The sequence below is a fragment of the Asparagus officinalis genome, chromosome 1 (genome assembly GCF_001876935.1).
Source record: "Asparagus officinalis chromosome 1, Aspof.V1, whole genome shotgun sequence".
In the NCBI taxonomy this organism is placed as follows: Eukaryota; Viridiplantae; Streptophyta; class Magnoliopsida; order Asparagales; family Asparagaceae; genus Asparagus; species Asparagus officinalis.
Window position 1 is genome coordinate 99,819,960 of NC_033794.1, and position 8,950 is coordinate 99,828,909.

Below are 8,950 nucleotides of genomic sequence, written 5' to 3' on the forward strand. Positions count from 1 at the left end.
GGGCTCTCATTCACTGATGTTTACTATAAATAGGGATAGAGAGTAAGGGTTAGAAGTGAGAAAACTTTTGTAACTCTATTTGGAAAGGAGTGCTACTCTTAATTGAGAAGGCCTTCCAAATTTATAACTTTTGTTACAATTAATAAAATAATTTTTTCACCACTTTAAATCTTCTTCTCTTTATTGGATGATGATGATGGAGATGAAGAAAAGTTTGAAGGTTTGCTTTTCTTTTATTTTTCTCTTTTATTTCTTTTTAGTAATTTCTTTATTATTGCTCATTAGTTATATTTACATTCATGCTTGTAGTGTAGATTTAATTTCTTGTCTTTTTATTTCTTTTTTCCCTTTAATTTATAAAGTAAATTTATTTTCTTACATTTAATTTTTGTAATTTATTTTGTAGTTTAGATTTTAATTCTTTGCAGTTAGATTTATTTTTTTGTTCATAGTTTAGATTTTTCTTTTCTTTTTCTTTTTGTAATTAGTTCTTTTTCTTCTTGCTTTTATTTCTTAAGATGTGAAATTAATTCTTGTAGGAATCTTAGAATTGTATGAAACTAGTCTAATTTCCTTTATATTGTATGAATTATTCTTTTACACTTAAAATGATCATGTTTAGGATAATCAACTAGAGAACTAATTGATAGAAGAAGAATTTGATAATCTATGCTTACCTTAAATGGTTTGATAGGTTATACTTATGAATTCTATGATTACTATCTTGTTGTTGTTCTTATGATTTTTATTTTGATTTAGATGATAATTTGATAGGTTATACTTTCCTTAAATGATTTGGTAGTCTATACTTAATAAATCTAAGTTAAAATACGATGAAAAGAGAATAGTTTGTATTTTACAATTGAGATTAGCTAGTAGATTTAATTCTAGATCTCTCATATCTTTAATTGAATTCTCCATCGTTTGTTTTCTTGATGTTTTTCTCTTTTTATTCTTGTTTTTTATTCTATTCTTTGATTCTTACTTCTCTTCGCTCAAATTCAATTTATTGCTACTTGCATATATTCAAAACAATCACTCATAATATCTCTCTCCATAATCACACTTATTCTTTAATCTTATTTTTATCACGCACAAAACACAAGAACCAATTCTAATAATCTCTTAAAATCACCTTCCTCGTGGGATCGATAACTTTTTATACTATAACTTGATCAATTGTGCACTTGTAATTTTGGTACATAATTATATCGCATCATTTATACATGCTCATGTCACAAACAAATAAATGAAACTCCAAATGATGTTGGTAGCAAACAACCAAACATAAGGAACAATTCATTGGTTCATTACAATGACTTTAGTACAAGTTTTTTCTTTTGTCCAAAGTACATGACTAAAATTCCTCTTTCATTAAAACAAAAAGTGTCTTATGTGTCTTAATGGAGGACGATGCCTGAAACAAAAAAGAACATAAGTCTCAGCTAGAAAGTCACCTCCAGTACAAACTCTTAAATCACAGTGTCTGGACTCAAATGCTTTTCAGCTTCTCAGGAGCACTGCATTTTAATGGAGGACGATGGCCCTGACATGGCTGCATGATAAGGGCAATAAGTTCGAGAGAAATAGAAAACTAAAAAAATAAAAGCCTAATAAAATGAATTCGGTGGAAGACATAACTAATGGTCAAACTGGTCTACTGCATTATATAGAGAACATTCAAATGTTAAAAGTTGGAGCAACCTCTACATTGAACTTCAACGATGAGTACATCCTCCAGTGAATAAACCCCCAATGTAGCTTCATAACAAGGCCGAATCACGTCCAGTTTTAAACTTTCAAACAATGTCCTACATAGTTCATTACATGCAATCAAAGGTTAGTCACATAAGAAGTTAATTATTACCAAAACTATGTAAAGTAGATAATTGCAGTACACGTATACGCGTCTTATTGTAATTTCCACAAACAGTTGATTAAATGATAGAGCGACCTTCATTTTGTCAATGTTGGCGAGAAGGAAATCTCATTTTGTCAATGTTGGTGAGAAGGAAATCTTTTGTGCTGACTTTGATCTTAACTATAGGGAGGCTAGAGAATGGAATTGAGTTCATGAACTGATCAAAACACATCATAAAAAAGTATGAAACTTGGGAACCTACCCTGTTGGTACGTATCACATATTAGAAAAAAATTAGGTAAGAGAAAGAATGCGTAGAGAAAAACAAATGCATAACCTACTATACAATTTTATTATCAATCTATAATAAAAAAAGGTAGTCACAAGATCTATAATGTATACTTCATATGTAATGGCAGATCTACATCGTGTCCAATGGTGTTATTGGACACCAGTGGATTGCCCAGTTTATAGATATGTTTATTTTACACTTTTCTCACCCTGAGCTGACATCACTTTGGAAATAGTTTTCTCACTAAACTCTCTGGATCCATTATTACCTTTGTCATTGAGGATTCGATGTACAAAATTAGCACTAGCATCAGCCACCAAACCATTTATATCCCTAGGCATAAATCCGGATGTCTGCCCAATAACATCTTTAATTAAGTTGTCTCTGATGTTCTGCATACATGAACCATGTTACCTATATAGGGATTGTAAGCCTTAAGATGAGGAAGTGAAAAATCACACACCTCATGCTTGAGCTTTGAGACACCCTCAAGAGAATAGGATAGCATATCAGCTCGTTGAGCCTCTGTCAAAGGACTTATGGCAATTTCATGGCTGAAGCAACGTCTGACTGATGGTTGCAAACCTTCAGAACTATCTGTAGTTGCAACGAGCAATATAGGATGCCTACTTACTCTTTCATCTTCAACTAGATACTGAGCCACAAGAAATGTCATCATAAGATTCTGGATTAAATTGTTTTCCAAAAAAAGTGCCAGCACCTAATTCCAATTACCTAAGATAAGTATGGATGTACGAAGATTTTGTAGGGGCATCTTACAAGACCATGATTAGCTGGTGGTCTTGAATAAGACTCTTCGTCTTCAAAAAATGGTTTGGTAAACTCTCTAATAATAGACACAACTTCAGAGATAATGCCGACTTGATCAAATGTTGAACCTTCATTTGAAGATAAATCCCCGAACATCAAAATGGCGAAGTAGAAGTATACAAGGTGCATATCTGTTGATTCATTAAACTTAGCACAAGATATGCAAACAAAAGCAATATCCATCACCAAAGAAGATTGATGTGACAGACAAGAAAGTAGAAACTTACATGCAAATGAGATATTCAATATTACCTGTGAGCAGCTTTGAAAGTATTTGTAAGTGCAACAGACGCCTTCCTCTCTGAGGATGACATGAGATCATAAGAGCTAAATTCCACAATATGTAGGAGGGAGGTGCTGCATGCGATGTCCTTGGAGGATGGTTAAACAATATAATGTAATGCTTAGTATCATACAATAAGTACATTGAAGGCTGCCCTGATCCAAGTATCATACAATATAATGTAATGCCAAGAACCCTTGCATCTGTAGCTTTACCATTATAAGTAGAGCTTGTTCGAGAGATTTTTATAATAAGAAACAACTATGAAATGGCATGCATAAATGTGATTAGATCTCTAAAAACTTAATTTGATAAGTGAAGGATTTAGGTTACCTAAACAACATTCAGGTGAAAAAACAGGGGTTCCTGGAGACCCCCATAGCTCATCACTGTAGTCCGGCATGAGAGAGAGAAAATGGGAGGCTTAGCTACCATCAATATTATAATAACACAACAACAAAAACAAAGAAGTACTTATGGATCACTGAGGAAGTAAGATGACGAATTACCTCAAGAACTTGGCTAACACTGAAATAAATCTTAACAGAGTCACTTCTTAGCACCAAAAGGTTTTTTGGTTTAATTTCCCAAGTACAATGCCCTACAACCAGTGGAAGAAAGTGTCAGTGCTAATCAAAAAAAGGGCATGAACACCCCTTTTTAGTTAGTCTGAAAGTGCTAAAACTACAGAGCTACACGATTTCTATGGACTAAGGGCGTTTCACTAGCTCCCATGGTTTACTGTATGAATTCTTTTTGCTCCCTAAGCTCGTAGATGCATAACTTTAACAATTAGCAAGTTGCATACAAAAGCAACATTAATCTAGGTATGAAAAAGAACGCAAAAACTTGTTAGTGAAAAACCGAAGTGGTTTAACTGAACTTATATACCAATTTGTTAGATAAATATTACTAAGTATCAGATAGCATATAGTTTAAAGTATGACATTTGTAGAATAATTAGCTTCTTATATGCTTCATCATAAACCAGATTGTCTTCATATTAGCATACAACAGTTTTAACTATATATTTGTTGAAGTTCCTTTAAGACAGAGCTGCAATTGTCCCTTCTGCAGTCAACTACTACAATACAACTCTCAGGAAGGTCATCCATCCTCTTGATATCATGTTATTACATCTTAGTAATAATTTAAAAATCAGGATTACCATTTATAAACACTGCCACTTTTAGTTTCAAAAGTCAGGTTGATTATAACTTAATGGTACACACATGCACATTTTTGATCAATCACTACAAATTAGTCCCTAACAAGATTAGACCCAGTAATTAGGAAAAACAACCACACTTTTAAACTCAGATTGTTAGCATAAACCACACTAAGAGTCTATGATTTGTATGCATAAGCATAAGAACGTCCATGCATCAAGGTCAACAACAAAGTGTGGAGAAAAAGAGCTCTGCTAAGGAGATGGTGGCAATCCTAGACACACGTGCACATTTACAACTTCAGAAGAATTGATTTCAAAAGCTACAGTGTACTACATTATTTGGTTGCTGAACATCAACATTCTCCACACCCATATTTGGATGTGAATTCTATTCTATCAATCTTTTCGGTCATAATAATGTGGTTCAATAAGGTAACTCTAATATATTGACATTCACAAGAGGTGCTTTGACTAGGTTAAGCATGCAAATGAATAGCTTATGGAAACAAACAACTACAGGTACAGTGACATGATGGCTTTGATGTTCTTATCCACGAGCCCGAGATGCCAAGGCATATCAGCCTATGCATAGTATTATATTGAAATAATAAAGTTGGTGCTCATTAACAGAACCAACCAGTCCACCCATTAGTTACATCTAAAGAATAATGAATTTTCACCTAAGACAGATTAACTACAGGGAACATTCTGCAGATGGTATATCATATAGATTGAATTCTTAAAATTTCATGTTGTTCTACACTAAAAGAATGCTAAAGTCGTTAAAAATTGCAGTAGAAAGATCTTGTGACCACATGAGGTCGAATTTCATAATTGCCACTTTGAACAGTGGATTTTACAACTATAATTTGGTGGAAGAGAAGCCACTAGCAAGCGTTAACTTGGACAGATAAGGAATACAATGATATAGCATTGGATGACGGGTGTTACTATAGCTGAGTGTTAAAAAAAGCAAAATAAATAAACAAATCATGCAGTTGACCCTAAAATGGTGGGGGTAACTATACCTCAAAAGCTTTCTTCAAATACTACAGCTCCTTGTCAAGATCTTCAATCCCCTGTCTATATGCTTGCGATGGCAAAGACTGGCCAGTAGTGTGGATCTGCGGAGAGTACAAGGGATGTTAAGCCGACATATTTTTCTGAAGGAAAAAGAAAAGGACATCAGCTAATTTACAAAATTACACTAAATCTGTAATTTTTGAATTTTGCAGACTATTTATTTTTATTTTGTTACCAGTGTAGTTAAAATTTGGCATCTGTACATATTAACATTGTTACGTGAAACTTATAACAAAAATATCCCAGGGGAAACACATTCTCAATAACCAATATCAGCATTAGAAAAACTGCAGTTGATCAAATCTTAGAACCCTTAACCTTGATATAGTCACGGGCCATGATAACCTCATATCTCTTGCATTAGAAAGTAATGCATATCATAATAAATAATACCATGCCTGCGAGGTGAATTGTAACCTCATATCTCTTGCATTTACAGAAGAGGAATCCCAAGGAGAGCACTACTAGATTATAGATTAGACACTAGAAATCACAATGGCGACGGTGGTGGTCTTGGTCTGCTTGTTCAGACCCATACACGGTTATGCGCAAGACCAACCTCCCAATGCGACCAAAACCTGCACAAATCAACTCTTGTAACAAGCTAGCTTACAAATACAGCATGGTTGCTATTTATGTGCAGTTCCAACCCTCACCCCTTTCCTCCTTATGCCATTCTCGTATTGATTGAAGAACACACCAAAAGAATATCCTCAATCAGTGGATTCATTGAAAAGACTCAAAAGAGGTTTTCCAAACAGAAAAAATGTTACTATGGGGCTATTAACTATCTGACAAGCAAAGAGAAGTTGCAGAAGGTTCCCCCTCAAGGGTCATGATTTGATTATGTAATTAAAAGATTTTTCTGTCGAAAAGAGTTGAGGCATCAAAATTTATCTATGAGGAGTTCACAAAGAGAAACAAGGAACTCTTTTTTCTTGAATTGTTCTTTCTAGGATAAATAATATATGTGAAAGTGCGACCATGAAGCAAGGGTCATCACAAGCCTGAATGAACTCAGGTAAGAACAAACTAGCAGATCAAAGAAGATTTTATAACCAAGTTTTGAAGCCCTTTACCTCTTAGAGCCATATACATGGTATACATGCACAAACACCAGGCTGAATATTATGTTGGGCAAAATATCAAATCACTACAGCCATAGATGACTTCTCTAGGAACTACAAACAAGAGAAACCCAAATGAGCATTTACAATATCCAAGGCATATGATAATTATTTAATCAGCCTCGCTATAGAAAACATGGTAGAAAGAAAAGCAGATACTAACAAAAGTGATCACATAAACAATAAAAGAGAACATTCATATGCAAGGTGTGCAAAAAAAACTTGGCAAAAAAAAGTACTATCAGGACAAATTGTAGCTCTTTCTTTAAGAAAAACTATAACACTTAGCTAAAATTGTAGATAGCACATATTAACAGGTTAGCAGGTTCATTTGCCAGCGTATGTACATTGTACGCAAGAACATTCGCCAGTGTGACACAACATAAGATTAACACAACATAAGAGGATGACACTAAATCATTGGTAATAGCAGTCCCCTAATCTTCATGAGCCAAATTGACAGTGTGACAGCAAGAACATTGTACGCTAGTTGCTCCGCGTATGTACATCAAAAGAGTATGGCAGCCTCCGCAAACCAACTGAGCCATTTCGCAGCCTCCACAAACCAACTGAGCCATTTCGGTCCCTATTAATAAAACAGCTAGCATTAACGTGAGTTTTCACAAAATTATTGTTCTTCACGTGTCACTACTTATAATGAGAACGATCCAATGCAATGATGAACAAAATATACCGGGAGGAGGAACATGAGTTACTACATTGCAGACAGCACAACATACTGTTGTTGCCCCCAAGAGGATACATGAGAAGGTTTTGACAGCCTGAACAAACAAGTTGGCTGTGACCGCCTGACAAAAAGATAAAAAAAACTGTAACAGACATAAATGCCATCAAGTTGAATATCATAGAAACTGATTTCGATGGAAAATGATAAAAAGAAGACAACATTGTATATCATTTATTCCTGATTATATCTACGAAGAGAATGACAAATTTATGATTTTCTTAATACAACTCTCTAAACGCAATTCAGAGATTAAACCAAATTGCAATCTGTGACAAAAGTATGCAAGCTATAACTTTTCAAATGTAAGTGAAAACATGCTCACAAAATTTCTCTCTCTTTAGATTAGCAACTCAAGGTACAATCTTTCAGGATTAAATAAATTTTCTTTGGCAGGACAAAACATTTCTATCATCAATAATTTAATTAAAGCATTTTCACAAACATTAGAAAGGTTATATGGAAGCATTATCATGACAACACAAACTTCATAATTATCTACGATGACTAAGTTAATTATCAGGTCACTATGAAAATTCCATCCACTTGAATGCTACATAGTGCATTAATCTAGGCCACAACCCTACTAATATAAACCAACATAGTTACATATAATGCATACTAAATCAACTCTTAATCTTGCTTAAAACTTTCTTCATGGTACTAATCATATAGGAATTCCTAGAAAACTATAAAGGGATTGAAAGGATATACCATTTGACGTAGTAAAAGGAGCCGGAGGGGTTGGATATGGAGCAAGAGGAACAGGCATTGCCAAATTCAGATCGATATCTCTTCGATTCCAATGTCTTTTAATTCTTTAGTCTCAAACAAAGGAAAGAATTACCTCTCCCGTTGTCATCTATATACATTCATTAAATAACAGAAAAATCGAAAGACAAAACACATCAGATTAATGGAAATTACATAACATGTATCAATCTACAAAGTACAAACTCCGTAAATATTACAAAATTAATGCCAGCTTCAAATTCTTGGTTTTCTAAATTAACAAAAAAAAAACCCCATTTCAACATTTCCACCAAAAATCCATACATTTCAGATGCCAAAGCCCAAGAACCAACGAGCTTAGAATTTCTACAATAAAACAAGAAGAATCAGAAGCACCCATCAACAGAACTTAGAATTTCTAAAAACTTTTGAGAGATGAATTGAAGAATGAAATGTGCAAAATAGGTTAGCAGGTTCCATCCTCCGTCTTCGGATCGTTCCCACAGACCCCTTCGCCAGCTTTCCAGAACAACCTGTAAAGAAACACCAAACCATAAATAAAAAAAATTAATCTTTCTTTTCCCACAGACCCTCGCCGCCACCGCCTTGAACACCGCCGCCTCGCCGCCATTGAAATCGAGATTGGCGAGATCTAAGGTTAGGGTTTGGTGAGGTCAAGGAGGGCTGGGCGGCGGGGGGAGGTGAAAAGGGGGAGGGGTTTGGGAGGGAATTTGACTAGAATTTGGGGATGGGATGAGATGGAAGCGGTGAGCACGGGGTTTTGGAGCCGGTTTTCTGATGAGAGAGAGAGAGAGAGAGAGAGCG

The 8,950-nt window shown here is 34.7% G+C and overlaps 1 pseudogene; it reads right to left on the minus strand.

The window, feature by feature from the left end:
- Positions 1,247-8,748, minus strand: LOC109828786 (annotated as a pseudogene).